At 45.2% G+C, this 15,115-nt stretch overlaps 11 non-coding genes across 11 annotated transcripts; all 11 read left to right on the forward strand.

Moving 5' to 3' along the window:
* Positions 1 to 1,087: 1,087 nt before the first annotated feature.
* LOC141181097 (U2 spliceosomal RNA) lies at positions 1,088 to 1,278 on the forward strand. Its single transcript, XR_012256707.1, has one exon. It is a non-coding gene; the product is annotated as a U2 spliceosomal RNA (small nuclear RNA).
* Positions 1,279 to 2,391: 1,113 nt separating this feature from the next.
* LOC141181098 (U2 spliceosomal RNA) lies at positions 2,392 to 2,582 on the forward strand. Its single transcript, XR_012256708.1, has one exon. It is a non-coding gene; the product is annotated as a U2 spliceosomal RNA (small nuclear RNA).
* Positions 2,583 to 3,701: 1,119 nt separating this feature from the next.
* On the forward strand, positions 3,702 to 3,892 carry LOC141181100 (U2 spliceosomal RNA). The gene has a single exon (XR_012256709.1). It is a non-coding gene; the product is annotated as a U2 spliceosomal RNA (small nuclear RNA).
* A 1,117-nt stretch (positions 3,893 to 5,009) lies between these two features.
* On the forward strand, positions 5,010 to 5,200 carry LOC141181101 (U2 spliceosomal RNA). Its single transcript, XR_012256710.1, has one exon. It is a non-coding gene; the product is annotated as a U2 spliceosomal RNA (small nuclear RNA).
* A 1,120-nt stretch (positions 5,201 to 6,320) lies between these two features.
* On the forward strand, positions 6,321 to 6,511 carry LOC141181102 (U2 spliceosomal RNA). The gene has a single exon (XR_012256711.1). It is a non-coding gene; the product is annotated as a U2 spliceosomal RNA (small nuclear RNA).
* A 1,119-nt stretch (positions 6,512 to 7,630) lies between these two features.
* LOC141181103 (U2 spliceosomal RNA) lies at positions 7,631 to 7,821 on the forward strand. The gene has a single exon (XR_012256712.1). It is a non-coding gene; the product is annotated as a U2 spliceosomal RNA (small nuclear RNA).
* A 1,119-nt stretch (positions 7,822 to 8,940) lies between these two features.
* Positions 8,941 to 9,131, forward strand: LOC141181105 (U2 spliceosomal RNA). Its single transcript, XR_012256714.1, has one exon. It is a non-coding gene; the product is annotated as a U2 spliceosomal RNA (small nuclear RNA).
* Positions 9,132 to 10,254: 1,123 nt separating this feature from the next.
* Positions 10,255 to 10,445, forward strand: LOC141181106 (U2 spliceosomal RNA). Its single transcript, XR_012256715.1, has one exon. It is a non-coding gene; the product is annotated as a U2 spliceosomal RNA (small nuclear RNA).
* Positions 10,446 to 11,567: 1,122 nt separating this feature from the next.
* On the forward strand, positions 11,568 to 11,758 carry LOC141181107 (U2 spliceosomal RNA). The gene has a single exon (XR_012256716.1). It is a non-coding gene; the product is annotated as a U2 spliceosomal RNA (small nuclear RNA).
* A 1,118-nt stretch (positions 11,759 to 12,876) lies between these two features.
* Positions 12,877 to 13,067, forward strand: LOC141181108 (U2 spliceosomal RNA). The gene has a single exon (XR_012256717.1). It is a non-coding gene; the product is annotated as a U2 spliceosomal RNA (small nuclear RNA).
* Positions 13,068 to 14,183: 1,116 nt separating this feature from the next.
* Positions 14,184 to 14,374, forward strand: LOC141181109 (U2 spliceosomal RNA). Its single transcript, XR_012256718.1, has one exon. It is a non-coding gene; the product is annotated as a U2 spliceosomal RNA (small nuclear RNA).
* Positions 14,375 to 15,115: the final 741 nt, after the last annotated feature.

The raw sequence follows: 15,115 nt of genomic DNA on the forward strand, positions 1-15,115 counted from the left end.
AATTCAATGCTTTTTGTTCATTTGGCTTGTTTGTCGGATTTTGGGATGGACTCTTTGGCTTTGCTTTTCTTCTCCTCATTGGATTTTTCATGTTAAAAGTTGCAGAAGCCAGATGACAAGCTCATTTTGGTTCAACTTCAGCAACTGTGCATTGCATTGCCATGTAATGTAATGCAATGCTATCTATCTAGCTCTCCCTCTATACTTCCTTTTGGATAAACAGACATATTAGGCAAGCATTTTGGAGCTTTCACCTAAATAACTACAGGTGGTGAGATAAGCTGCACAATATAATTGACCTTTCAGTATATTGTTGCACACACACCATCTATTTAGCAAATGCCCTTGTTATCAACAGCAGCCTTTTAAACTCACCTGAGCTAACAGGTATGTGAGCTGGTTACTCTGCTGCGCTTAAAATTTCTTTTTTGGTTTGCTACAATGCCTTTTCTGAAACGTTGTCTCCCTCTGCTGGAACACTGACTTCTTTCATTTAATGCCTGCAGACTATAAAAGAGAAACCAACCCAAAAAGTTTGGTTGATTAGTCTGTGGCATTCTTTTAAACTGTTGCTTATGGCGGTCTCTGTGAGCTTCTCAGTGACATTCAGCCATCCAGGTATCCCGCCTGCAGTAGACGGAATGTGGCAATGGAACGCTGGCTGCGCGTGTCATAATAGGCTCTGAGCCTTTATATACCTGCGCACAGCAGCAGCCACCTTCAGTCTGCTGCTGGACAGCCAGCAGCAGCAGCAGCAGGAGAGGTAATTAATCAGCAACCCTCCTGCTAAGGGTAGACAGCTGCTCGTTCCACCCCCCCCCCCCCCCGCCTTAATTGGTTCTCCTCCCTTCCAACGGTGTTGAGGCGGGTGGGAACAGCCGGGGGTTGAGGGTACTGTGCTAAAAGAGGTGGAGTTATGCAGATCTAAAACGCGTGGATTGCAGCAGCAGCAAGCCGAAAAGTGCAGGCATGTGAGGGATCTAGAGGTTGACAGCATGTCTTCTTAACGGGAGTCCAGGTGGCCATCTCCACAAATGGACTTTTCAGAATCCTTGGGTGGCACCGTAGTCGGAAACCAATTCTGGTTATCGCTTCTCGGCCTTTTGGCTAAGATCAAGTGTAGTATCTGTTCTTATCAGTTTAATATCTGATACGTCCCCTATCTGGGGACCATATATTAAATGGATTTTTAGAACAGGGAGATGGAAAAAGAGCTTGCTCTGTCCACTCCACGCATTGACCTGGTATTGCAGTATCTCCAGGACCGGTGCACCCCTTCTTTAATGCAGTTTCTAAAATCAGAAAGAATTGAATTCAATGCTTTTTGTTCATTTGGCTTGTTTGTCGGATTTTGGGATGGACTCTTTGGCTTTGCTTTTCTTCTCCTCATTGGATTTTTCATGTTAAAAGTTGCAGAAGCCAGATGACAAGCTCATTTTGGTTCAACTTCAGCAACTGTGCATTGCATTGCCATGTAATGTAATGCAATGCTATCTATCTAGCTCTCCCTCTATACTTCCTTTTGGATAAACAGACATATTAGGCAAGCATTTTGGAGCTTTCACCTAAATAACTACAGGTGGTGAGATAAGCTGCACAATATAATTGACCTTTCAGTATATTGTTGCACACACACCATCTATTTAGCAAATGCCCTTGTTATCAACAGCAGCCTTTTAAACTCACCTGAGCTAACAGGTATGTGAGCTGGTTACTCTGCTGCGCTTAAAATTTCTTTTTTGGTTTGCTACAATGCCTTTTCTGAAACGTTGTCTCCCTCTGCTGGAACACTGACTTCTTTCATTTAATGCCTGCAGACTATAAAAGAGAAACCAACCCAAAAAGTTTGGTTGATTAGTCTGTGGCATTCTTTTAAACTGTTGCTTATGGCGGTCTCTGTGAGCTTCTCAGTGACATTCAGCCATCCAGGTATCCCGCCTGCAGTAGACGGAATGTGGCAATAGAACGCTGGCTGCGCGTGTCATAATAGGCTCTGAGCCTTTATATACCTGCGCACAGCAGCAGCCACCTTCAGTCTGCTGCTGGACAGCCAGCAGCAGCAGCAGGAGAGGTAATTAATCAGCAACCCTCCTGCTAAGGGTAGACAGCTGCTCGTTCCACCCCCCCCCCCGCCTTAATTGGTTCTCCTCCCTTCAAACGGTGTTGAGGCGGGTGGGAACAGCCGGGGGTTGAGGGTACTGTGCTAAAAGAGGTGGAGTTATGCAGATCTAAAACGCGTGGATTGCAGCAGCAGCAAGCCGAAAAGTGCAGGCATGTGAGGGATCTAGAGGTTGACAGCATGTCTTCTTAACGGGAGTCCAGGTGGCCATCTCCACAAATGGACTTTTCAGAATCCTTGGGTGGCACCGTAGTCGGAAACCAATTCTGGTTATCGCTTCTCGGCCTTTTGGCTAAGATCAAGTGTAGTATCTGTTCTTATCAGTTTAATATCTGATACGTCCCCTATCTGGGGACCATATATTAAATGGATTTTTAGAACAGGGAGATGGAAAAAGAGCTTGCTCTGTCCACTCCACGCATTGACCTGGTATTGCAGTATCTCCAGGACCGGTGCACCCCTTCTTTAATGCAGTTTCTAAAATCAGAAAGAATTGAATTCAATGCTTTTTGTTCATTTGGCTTGTTTGTCGGATTTTGGGATGGACTCTTTGGCTTTGCTTTTCTTCTCCTCATTGGATTTTTCATGTTAAAAGTTGCAGAAGCCAGATGACAAGCTCATTTTGGTTCAACTTCAGCAACTGTGCATTGCATTGCCATGTAATGTAATGCAATGCTATCTATCTAGCTCTCCCTCTATACTTCCTTTTGGATAAACAGACATATTAGGCAAGCATTTTGGAGCTTTCACCTAAATAACTACAGGTGGTGAGATAAGCTGCACAATATAAATTGACCTTTCAGTATATTGTTGCACACACACCATCTATTTAGCAAATGCCCTTGTTATCAACAGCAGCCTTTTAAACTCACCTGAGCTAACAGGTATGTGAGCTGGTTACTCTGCTGCGCTTAAAATTTCTTTTTTGGTTTGCTACAATGCCTTTTCTGAAACGTTGTCTCCCTCTGCTGGAACACTGACTTCTTTCATTTAATGCCTGCAGACTATAAAAGAGAAACCAACCCAAAAAGTTTGGTTGATTAGTCTGTGGCATTCTTTTAAACTGTTGCTTATGGCGGTCTCTGTGAGCTTCTCAGTGACATTCAGCCATCCAGGTATCCCGCCTGCAGTAGACGGAATGTGGCAATGGAACGCTGGCTGCGCGTGTCATAATAGGCTCTGAGCCTTTATATACCTGCGCACAGCAGCAGCCACCTTCAGTCTGCTGCTGGACAGCCAGCAGCAGCAGCAGCAGCAGGAGAGGTAATTAATCAGCAACCCTCCTGCTAAGGGTAGACAGCTGCTCGTTCCACCCCCCCCCCGCCTTAATTGGTTCTCCTCCCTTCCAACGGTGTTGAGGCGGGTGGGAACAGCCGGGGGTTGAGGGTACTGTGCTAAAAGAGGTGGAGTTATGCAGATCTAAAACGCGTGGATTGCAGCAGCAGCAAGCCGAAAAGTGCAGGCATGTGAGGGATCTAGAGGTTGACAGCATGTCTTCTTAACGGGAGTCCAGGTGGCCATCTCCACAAATGGACTTTTCAGAATCCTTGGGTGGCACCGTAGTCGGAAACCAATTCTGGTTATCGCTTCTCGGCCTTTTGGCTAAGATCAAGTGTAGTATCTGTTCTTATCAGTTTAATATCTGATACGTCCCCTATCTGGGGACCATATATTAAATGGATTTTTAGAACAGGGAGATGGAAAAAGAGCTTGCTCTGTCCACTCCACGCATTGACCTGGTATTGCAGTATCTCCAGGACCGGTGCACCCCTTCTTTAATGCAGTTTCTAAAATCAGAAAGAATTGAATTCAATGCTTTTTGTTCATTTGGCTTGTTTGTCGAATTTTGGGATGGACTCTTTGGCTTTGCTTTTCTTCTCCTCATTGGATTTTTCATGTTAAAAGTTGCAGAAGCCAGATGACAAGCTCATTTTGGTTCAACTTCAGCAACTGTGCATTGCATTGCCATGTAATGTAATGCAATGCTATCTATCTAGCTCTCCCTCTATACTTCCTTTTGGATAAACAGACATATTAGGCAAGCATTTTGGAGCTTTCACCTAAATAACTACAGGTGGTGAGATAAGCTGCACAATATAATTGACCTTTCAGTATATTGTTGCACACACACCATCTATTTAGCAAATGCCCTTGTTATCAACAGCAGCCTTTTAAACTCACCTGAGCTAACAGGTATGTGAGCTGGTTACTCTGCTGCGCTTAAAATTTCTTTTTTGGTTTGCTACAATGCCTTTTCTGAAACGTTGTCTCCCTCTGCTGGAACACTGACATCTTTCATTTAATGCCTGCAGACTATAAAAGAGAAACCAACCCAAAAAGTTTGGTTGATTAGTCTGTGGCATTCTTTTAAACTGTTGCTTATGGCGGTCTCTGTGAGCTTCTCAGTGACATTCAGCCATCCAGGTATCCCGCCTGCAGTAGACGGAATGTGGCAATGGAACGCTGGCTGCGCGTGTCATAATAGGCTCTGAGCCTTTATATACCTGCGCACAGCAGCAGCCACCTTCAGTCTGCTGCTGGACAGCCAGCAGCAGCAGCAGCAGCAGGAGAGGTAATTAATCAGCAACCCTCCTGCTAAGGGTAGACAGCTGCTCGTTCCACCCCCCCCCACCTTAATTGGTTCTCCTCCCTTCCAACGGTGTTGAGGCGGGTGGGAACAGCCGGGGGTTGAGGGTACTGTGCTAAAAGAGGTGGAGTTATGCAGATCTAAAACGCGTGGATTGCAGCACCAGCAAGCCGAAAAGTGCAGGCATGTGAGGGATCTAGAGGTTGACAGCATGTCTTCTTAACGGGAGTCCAGGTGGCCATCTCCACAAATGGACTTTTCAGAATCCTTGGGTGGCACCGTAGTCGGAAACCAATTCTGGTTATCGCTTCTCGGCCTTTTGGCTAAGATCAAGTGTAGTATCTGTTCTTATCAGTTTAATATCTGATACGTCCCCTATCTGGGGACCATATATTAAATGGATTTTTAGAACAGGGAGATGGAAAAAGAGCTTGCTCTGTCCACTCCACGCATTGACCTGGTATTGCAGTATCTCCAGGACCGGTGCACCCCTTCTTTAATGCAGTTTCTAAAATCAGAAAGAATTGAATTCAATGCTTTTTGTTCATTTGGCTTGTTTGTCGGATTTTGGGATGGACTCTTTGGCTTTGCTTTTCTTCTCCTCATTGGATTTTTCATGTTAAAAATTGCAGAAGCCAGATGACAAGCTCATTTTGGTTCAACTTCAGCAACTGTGCATTGCATTGCCATGTAATGTAATGCAATGCTATCTATCTAGCTCTCCCTCTATACTTCCTTTTGGATAAACAGACATATTAGGCAAGCATTTTGGAGCTTTCACCTAAATAACTACAGGTGGTGAGATAAGCTGCACAATATAATTGACCTTTCAGTATATTGTTGCACACACACCATCTATTTAGCAAATGCCCTTGTTATCAACAGCAGCCTTTTAAACTCACCTGAGCTAACAGGTATGTGAGCTGGTTACTCTGCTGCGCTTAAAATTTCTTTTTTGGTTTGCTACAATGCCTTTTCTGAAACGTTGTCTCCCTCTGCTGGAACACTGACTTCTTTCATTTAATGCCTGCAGACTATAAAAGAGAAACCAACCCAAAAAGTTTGGTTGATTAGTCTGTGGCATTCTTTTAAACTGTTGCTTATGGCGGTCTCTGTGAGCTTCTCAGTGACATTCAGCCATCCAGCTATCCCGCCTGCAGTAGACGGAATGTGGCAATGGAACGCTGGCTGCGCGTGTCATAATAGGCTCTGAGCCTTTATATACCTGCGCACAGCAGCAGCCACCTTCAGTCTGCTGCTGGACAGCCAGCAGCAGCAGCAGCAGCAGGAGAGGTAATTAATCAGCAACCCTCCTGCTAAGGGTAGACAGCTGCTCGTTCCACCCCCCCCCCCCGCTTTAATTGGTTCTCCTCCCTTCCAACGGTGTTGAGGCGGGTGGGAACAGCCGGGGGTTGAGGGTACTGTGCTAAAAGAGGTGGAGTTATGCAGATCTAAAACGCGTGGATTGCAGCAGCAGCAAGCCGAAAAGTGCAGGCATGTGAGGGATCTAGAGGTTGACAGCATGTCTTCTTAACGGGAGTCCAGGTGGCCATCTCCACAAATGGACTTTTCAGAATCCTTGGGTGGCACCGTAGTCGGAAACCAATTCTGGTTATCGCTTCTCGGCCTTTTGGCTAAGATCAAGTGTAGTATCTGTTCTTATCAGTTTAATATCTGATACGTCCCCTATCTGGGGACCATATATTAAATGGATTTTTAGAACAGGGAGATGGAAAAAGAGCTTGCTCTGTCCACTCCACGCATTGACCTGGTATTGCAGTATCTCCAGGACCGGTGCACCCCTTCTTTAATGCAGTTTCTAAAATCAGAAAGAATTGAATTCAATGCTTTTTGTTCATTTGGCTTGTTTGTCGGATTTTGGGATGGACTCTTTGGCTTTGCTTTTCTTCTCCTCATTGGATTTTTCATGTTAAAAGTTGCAGAAGCCAGATGACAAGCTCATTTTGGTTCAACTTCAGCAACTGTGCATTGCATTGCCATGTAATGTAATGCAATGCTATGTATCTAGCTCTCCCTCTATACTTCCTTTTGGATAAACAGACATATTAGGCAAGCATTTTGGAGCTTTCACCTAAATAACTACAGGTGGTGAGATAAGCTGCACAATATAATTGACCTTTCAGTATATTGTTGCACACACACCATCTATTTAGCAAATGCCCTTGTTATCAACAGCAGCCTTTTAAACTCACCTGAGCTAACAGGTATGTGAGCTGGTTACTCTGCTGCGCTTAAAATTTCTTTTTTGGTTTGCTACAATGCCTTTTCTGAAACGTTGTCTCCCTCTGCTGGAACACTGACTTCTTTCATTTAATGCCTGCAGACTATAAAAGAGAAACCAACCCAAAAAGTTTGGTTGATTAGTCTGTGGCATTCTGTTAAACTGTTGCTTATGGCAGTCTCTGTGAGCTTCTCAGTGACATTCAGCCATCCAGGTATCCCGCCTGCAGTAGACGGAATGTGGCAATGGAACGCTGGCTGCGCGTGTCATAATAGGCTCTGAGCCTTTATATACCTGCGCACAGCAGCAGCCACCTTCAGTCTGCTGCTGGACAGCCAGCAGCAGCAGCAGCAGCAGGAGAGGTAATTAATCAGCAACCCTCCTGCTAAGGGTAGACAGCTGCTCGTTCCACCCCCCCCCCCGCCTTAATTGGTTCTCCTCCCTTCCAACGGTGTTGAGGCGGGTGGGAACAGCCGGGGGTTGAGGGTACTGTGCTAAAAGAGGTGGAGTTATGCAGATCTAAAACGCGTGGATTGCAGCAGCAGCAAGCCGAAAAGTGCAGGCATGTGAGGGATCTAGAGGTTGACAGCATGTCTTCTTAACGGGAGTCCAGGTGGCCATCTCCACAAATGGACTTTTCAGAATCCTTGGGTGGCACCGTAGTCGGAAACCAATTCTGGTTATCGCTTCTCGGCCTTTTGGCTAAGATCAAGTGTAGTATCTGTTCTTATCAGTTTAATATCTGATACGTCCCCTATCTGGGGACCATATATTAAATGGATTTTTAGAACAGGGAGATGGAAAAAGAGCTTGCTCTGTCCACTCCACGCATTGACCTGGTATTGCAGTATCTCCAGGACCGGTGCACCCCTTCTTTAATGCAGTTTCTAAAATCAGAAAGAATTGAATTCAATGCTTTTTGTTCATTTGGCTTGTTTGTCGGATTTTGGGATGGACTCTTTGGCTTTGCTTTTCTTCTCCTCATTGGATTTTTCATGTTAAAAGTTGCAGAAGCCAGATGACAAGCTTATTTTGGTTCAACTTCAGCAACTGTGCATTGCATTGCCATGTAATGTAATGCAATGCTATCTATCTAGCTCTCCCTCTATACTTCCTTTTGGATAAACAGACATATTAGGCAAGCATTTTGGAGCTTTCACCTAAATAACTACAGGTGGTGAGATAAGCTGCACAATATAATTGACCTTTCAGTATATTGTTGCACACACACCATCTATTTAGCAAATGCCCTTGTTATCAACAGCAGCCTTTTAAACTCACCTGAGCTAACAGGTATGTGAGCTGGTTACTCTGCTGCGCTTAAAATTTCTTTTTTGGTTTGCTACAATGCCTTTTCTGAAACGTTGTCTCCCTCTGCTGGAACACTGACTTCTTTCATTTAATGCCTGCAGACTATAAAAGAGAAACCAACCCAAAAAGTTTGGTTGATTAGTCTGTGGCATTCTGTTAAACTGTTGCTTATGGCAGTCTCTGTGAGCTTCTCAGTGACATTCAGCCATCCAGGTATCCCGCCTGCAGTAGACGGAATGTGGCAATGGAACGCTGGCTGCGCGTGTCATAATAGGCTCTGAGCCTTTATATACCTGCGCACAGCAGCAGCCACCTTCAGTCTGCTGCTGGACAGCCAGCAGCAGCAGCAGCAGCAGGAGAGGTAATTAATCAGCAACCCTCCTGCTAAGGGTAGACAGCTGCTCGTTCCACCCCCCCCCCCGCCTTAATTGGTTCTCCTCCCTTCCAACGGTGTTGAGGCGGGTGGGAACAGCCGGGGGTTGAGGGTACTGTGCTAAAAGAGGTGGAGTTATGCAGATCTAAAACGCGTGGATTGCAGCAGCAGCAAGCCGAAAAGTGCAGGCATGTGAGGGATCTAGAGGTTGACAGCATGTCTTCTTAACGGGAGTCCAGGTGGCCATCTCCACAAATGGACTTTTCAGAATCCTTGGGTGGCACCGTAGTCGGAAACCAATTCTGGTTATCGCTTCTCGGCCTTTTGGCTAAGATCAAGTGTAGTATCTGTTCTTATCAGTTTAATATCTGATACGTCCCCTATCTGGGGACCATATATTAAATGGATTTTTAGAACAGGGAGATGGAAAAAGAGCTTGCTCTGTCCACTCCACGCATTGACCTGGTATTGCAGTATCTCCAGGACCGGTGCACCCCTTCTTTAATGCAGTTTCTAAAATCAGAAAGAATTGAATTCAATGCTTTTTGTTCATTTGGCTTGTTTGTCGGATTTTGGGATGGACTCTTTGGCTTTGCTTTTCTTCTCCTCATTGGATTTTTCATGTTAAAAGTTGCAGAAGCCAGATGACAAGCTCATTTTGGTTCAACTTCAGCAACTGCGCATTGCATTGCCATGTAATGTAATGCAATGCTATCTATCTAGCTCTCCCTCTATACTTCCTTTTGGATAAACAGACATATTAGGCAAGCATTTTGGAGCTTTCACCTAAATAACTACAGGTGGTGAGATAAGCTGCACAATATAATTGACCTTTCAGTATATTGTTGCACACACACCATCTATTTAGCAAATGCCCTTGTTATCAACAGCAGCCTTTTAAACTCACCTGAGCTAACAGGTATGTGAGCTGGTTACTCTGCTGCGCTTAAAATTTCTTTTTTGGTTTGCTACAATGCCTTTTCTGAAACGTTGTCTCCCTCTGCTGGAACACTGACTTCTTTCATTTAATGCCTGCAGACTATAAAAGAGAAACCAACCCAAAAAGTTTGGTTGATTAGTCTGTGGCATTCTTTTAAACTGTTGCTTATGGCGGTCTCTGTGAGCTTCTCAGTGACATTCAGCCATCCAGGTATCCCGCCTGCAGTAGACGGAATGTGGCAATGGAACGCTGGCTGCGCGTGTCATAATAGGCTCTGAGCCTTTATATACCTGCGCACAGCAGCAGCCACCTTCAGTCTGCTGCTGGACAGCCAGCAGCAGCAGCAGCAGCAGGAGAGGTAATTAATCAGCAACCCTCCTGCTAAGGGTAGACAGCTGCTCGTTCCACCCCCCCCCCCCCCCGCCTTAATTGGTTCTCCTCCCTTCCAACGGTGTTGAGGCGGGTGGGAACAGCCGGGGGTTGAGGGTACTGTGCTAAAAGAGGTGGAGTTATGCAGATCTAAAACGCGTGGATTGCAGCAGCAGCAAGCCGAAAAGTGCAGGCATGTGAGGGATCTAGAGGTTGACAGCATGTCTTCTTAACGGGAGTCCAGGTGGCCATCTCCACAAATGGACTTTTCAGAATCCTTGGGTGGCACCGTAGTCGGAAACCAATTCTGGTTATCGCTTCTCGGCCTTTTGGCTAAGATCAAGTGTAGTATCTGTTCTTATCAGTTTAATATCTGATACGTCCCCTATCTGGGGACCATATATTAAATGGATTTTTAGAACAGGGAGATGGAAAAAGAGCTTGCTCTGTCCACTCCACGCATTGACCTGGTATTGCAGTATCTCCAGGACCGGTGCACCCCTTCTTTAATGCAGTTTCTAAAATCAGAAAGAATTGAATTCAATGCTTTTTGTTCATTTGGCTTGTTTGTCGGATTTTGGGATGGACTCTTTGGCTTTGCTTTTCTTCTCCTCATTGGATTTTTCATGTTAAAAGTTGCAGAAGCCAGATGACAAGCTCATTTTGGTTCAACTTCAGCAACTGTGCATTGCATTGCCATGTAATGTAATGCAATGCTATCTATCTAGCTCTCCCTCTATACTTCCTTTTGGATAAACAGACATATTAGGCAAGCATTTTGGAGCTTTCACCTAAATAACTACAGGTGGTGAGATAAGCTGCACAATATAATTGACCTTTCAGTATATTGTTGCACACACACCATCTATTTAGCAAATGCCCTTGTTATCAACAGCAGCCTTTTAAACTCACCTGAGCTAACAGGTATGTGAGCTGGTTACTCTGCTGTGCTTAAAATTTCTTTTTTGGTTTGCTACAATGCCTTTTCTGAAACGTTGTCTCCCTCTGCTGGAACACTGACTTCTTTCATTTAATGCCTGCAGACTATAAAAGAGAAACCAACCCAAAAAGTTTGGTTGATTAGTCTGTGGCATTCTTTTAAACTGTTGCTTATGGCGGTCTCTGTGAGCTTCTCAGTGACATTCAGCCATCCAGGTATCCCGCCTGCAGTAGACGGAATGTGGCAATGGAACGCTGGCTGCGCGTGTCATAATAGGCTCTGAGCCTTTATATACCTGCGCACAGCAGCAGCCACCTTCAGTCTGCTGCTGGACAGCCAGCAGCAGCAGCAGCAGCAGGAGAGGTAATTAATCAGCAACCCTCCTGCTAAGGGTAGACAGCTGCTCGTTCCACCCCCCCCCCCCCCGCCTTAATTGGTTCTCCTCCCTTTCAACGGTGTTGAGGCAGGTGGGAACAGCCGGGGGTTGAGGGTACTGTGCTAAAAGAGGTGGAGTTATGCAGATCTAAAACGCGTGGATTGCAGCAGCAGCAAGCCGAAAAGTGCAGGCATGTGAGGGATCTAGAGGTTGACAGCATGTCTTCTTAACGGGAGTCCAGGTGGCCATCTCCACAAATGGACTTTTCAGAATCCTTGGGTGGCACCGTAGTCGGAAACCAATTCTGGTTATCGCTTCTCGGCCTTTTGGCTAAGATCAAGTGTAGTATCTGTTCTTATCAGTTTAATATCTGATACGTCCCCTATCTGGGGACCATATATTAAATGGATTTTTAGAACAGGGAGATGGAAAAAGAGCTTGCTCTGTCCACTCCACGCATTGACCTGGTATTGCAGTATCTCCAGGACCGGTGCACCCCTTCTTTAATGCAGTTTCTAAAATCAGAAAGAATTGAATTCAATGCTTTTTGTTCATTTGGCTTGTTTGTCGGATTTTGGGATGGACTCTTTGGCTTTGCTTTTCTTCTCCTCATTGGATTTTTCATGTTAAAAGTTGCAGAAGCCAGATGACAAGCTCATTTTTGTTCAACTTCAGCAACTGTGCATTGCATTGCCATGTAATGTAATGCAATGCTATCTATCTAGCTCTCCCTCTATACTTCCTTTTGGATAAACAGACATATTAGGCAAGCATTTTGGAGCTTTCACCTAAATAACTACAGGTGGTGAGATAAGCTGCACAATATAATTGACCTTTCAGTATATTGTTGCACACACACCATCTATTTAGCAAATGCCCTTGTTATCAACAGCAACCTTTTAAACTCACCTGAGCTAACAGGTATGTGAGCTGGTTACTCTGCTGCGCTTAAAATTTCTTTTTTGGTTTGCTACAATGCCTTTTCTGAAACGTTGTCTCCCTCTGCTGGAACACTGACTTCTTTCATTTAATGCCTGCAGACTATAAAAGAGAAACCAACCCAAAAAGTTTGGTTGATTAGTCTGTGGCATTCTTTTAAACTGTTGCTTATGGCGGTCTCTGTGAGCTTCTCAGTGACATTCAGCCATCCAGGTATCCCGCCTGCAGTAGACGGAATGTGGCAATGGAACGCTGGCTGCGCGTGTCATAATAGGCTCTGAGCCTTTATATACCTGCGCACAGCAGCAGCCACCTTCAGTCTGCTGCTGGACAGCCAGCAGCAGCAGCAGCAGCAGGAGAGGTAATTAATCAGCAACCCTCCTGCTAAGGGTAGACAGCTGCTCGTTCCACCCCCCCCCCGCCTTAATTGGTTCTCCTCCCTTCCAACGGTGTTGAGGCGGGTGGGAACAGCCGGGGGTTGAGGGTACTGTGCTAAAAGAGGTGGAGTTATGCAGATCTAAAACGCGTGGATTGCAGCAGCAGCAAGCCGAAAAGTGCAGGCATGTGAGGGATCTAGAGGTTGACAGCATGTCTTCTTAACGGGAGTCCAGGTGGCCATCTCCACAAATGGACTTTTCAGAATCCTTGGGTGGCACCGTAGTCGGAAACCAATTCTGGTTATCGCTTCTCGGCCTTTTGGCTAAGATCAAGTGTAGTATCTGTTCTTATCAGTTTAATATCTGATACGTCCCCTATCTGGGGACCATATATTAAATGGATTTTTAGAACAGGGAGATGGAAAAAGAGCTTGCTCTGTCCACTCCACGCATTGACCTGGTATTGCAGTATCTCCAGGACCGGTGCACCCCTTCTTTAATGCAGTTTCTAAAATCAGAAAGAATTGAATTCAATGCTTTTTGTTCATTTGGCTTGTTTGTCGGATTTTGGGATGGACTCTTTGGCTTTGCTTTTCTTCTCCTCATTGGATTTTTCATGTTAAAAGTTGCAGAAGCCAGATGACAAGCTCATTTTGGTTCAACTTCAGCAACTGTGCATTGCATTGCCATGTAATGTAATGCAATGCTATCTATCTAGCTCTCCCTCTATACTTCCTTTTGGATAAACAGACATATTAGGCAAGCATTTTGGAGCTTTCACCTAAATAACTACAGGTGGTGAGATAAGCTGCACAATATAATTGACCTTTCAGTATATTGTTGCACACACACCATCTATTTAGCAAATGCCCTTGTTATCAACAGCAGCCTTTTAAACTCACCTGAGCTAACAGGTATGTGAGCTGGTTACTCTGCTGCGCTTAAAATTTCTTTTTTGGTTTGCTACAATGCCTTTTCTGAAACGTTGTCTCCCTCTGCTGGAACACTGACTTCTTTCATTTAATGCCTGCAGACTATAAAAGAGAAACCAACCCAAAAAGTTTGGTTGATTAGTCTGTGGCATTCTTTTAAACTGTTGCTTATGGCGGTCTCTGTGAGCTTCTCAGTGACATTCAGCCATCCAGGTATCCCGCCTGCAGTAGACGGAATGTGGCAATGGAACGCTGGCTGCGCGTGTCATAATAGGCTCTGAGCCTTTATATACCTGCGCACAGCAGCAGCCACCTTCAGTCTGCTGCTGGACAGCCAGCAGCAGCAGCAGCAGGAGAGGTAATTAATCAGCAACCCTCCTGCTAAGGGTAGACAGCTGCTCGTTCCACCCCCCCCCCCGCCTTAATTGGTTCTCCTCCCTTCCAACGGTGTTGAGGCGGGTGGGAACAGCCGGGGGTTGAGGGTACTGTGCTAAAAGAGGTGGAGTTATGCAGATCTAAAACGCGTGGATTGCAGCAGCAGCAAGCCGAAAAGTGCAGGCATGTGAGGGATCTAGAGGTTGACAGCATGTCTTCTTAACGGGAGTCCAGGTGGCCATCTCCACAAATGGACTTTTCAGAATCCTTGGGTGGCACCGTAGTCGGAAACCAATTCTGGTTATCGCTTCTCGGCCTTTTGGCTAAGATCAAGTGTAGTATCTGTTCTTATCAGTTTAATATCTGATACGTCCCCTATCTGGGGACCATATATTAAATGGATTTTTAGAACAGGGAGATGGAAAAAGAGCTTGCTCTGTCCACTCCACGCATTGACCTGGTATTGCAGTATCTCCAGGACCGGTGCACCCCTTCTTTAATGCAGTTTCTAAAATCAGAAAGAATTGAATTTAATGCTTTTTGTTCATTTGGCTTGTTTGTCGGATTTTGGGATGGACTCTTTGGCTTTGCTTTTCTTCACCTCATTGGATTTTTCATGTTAAAAGTTGCAGAAGCCAGATGACAAGCTCATTTTGGTTCAACTTCAGCAACTGTGCATTGCATTGCCATGTAATGTAATGCAATGCTATCTATCTAGCTCTCCCTCTATACTTCCTTTTGGATAAACAGACATATTAGGCAAGCATTTTGGAGCTTTCACCTAAATAACTACAGGTGGTGAGATAAGCTGCACAATATAATTGACCTTTCAGTATATTGTTGCACACACACCATCTATTTAGCAAATGCCCTTGTTATCAACAGCAGCCTTTTAAACTCACCTGAGCTAACAGGTATGTGAGCTGGTTACTCTGCTGCGCTTAAAATTTCTTTTTTGGTTTGCTACAATGCCTTTTCTGAAACGTTGTCTCTCTCTGCTGGAACACTGACTTCTTTCATTTAATGCCTGCAGACTATAAAAGAGAAACCAACCCAAAAAGTTTGGTTGATTAGTCTGTGGCATTCTTTTAAACTGTTGCTTATGGCGGTCTCTGTGAGCTTCTCAGTGACATTCAGCCATCCAGGTATCCCGCCTGCAGTAGACGGAATGTGGCAATGGAACGCTGGCTGCGCGTGTCATAATAGGCTCTGAGCCTTTATATACCTGCGCACAG

The sequence above is a fragment of the Phyllobates terribilis genome, unplaced genomic scaffold, assembly GCF_046119375.1.
Source record: "Phyllobates terribilis strain yellow unplaced genomic scaffold, ASM4611937v1 Scaffold_34__1_contigs__length_13252353, whole genome shotgun sequence".
In the NCBI taxonomy this organism is placed as follows: Eukaryota; Metazoa; Chordata; class Amphibia; order Anura; family Dendrobatidae; genus Phyllobates; species Phyllobates terribilis.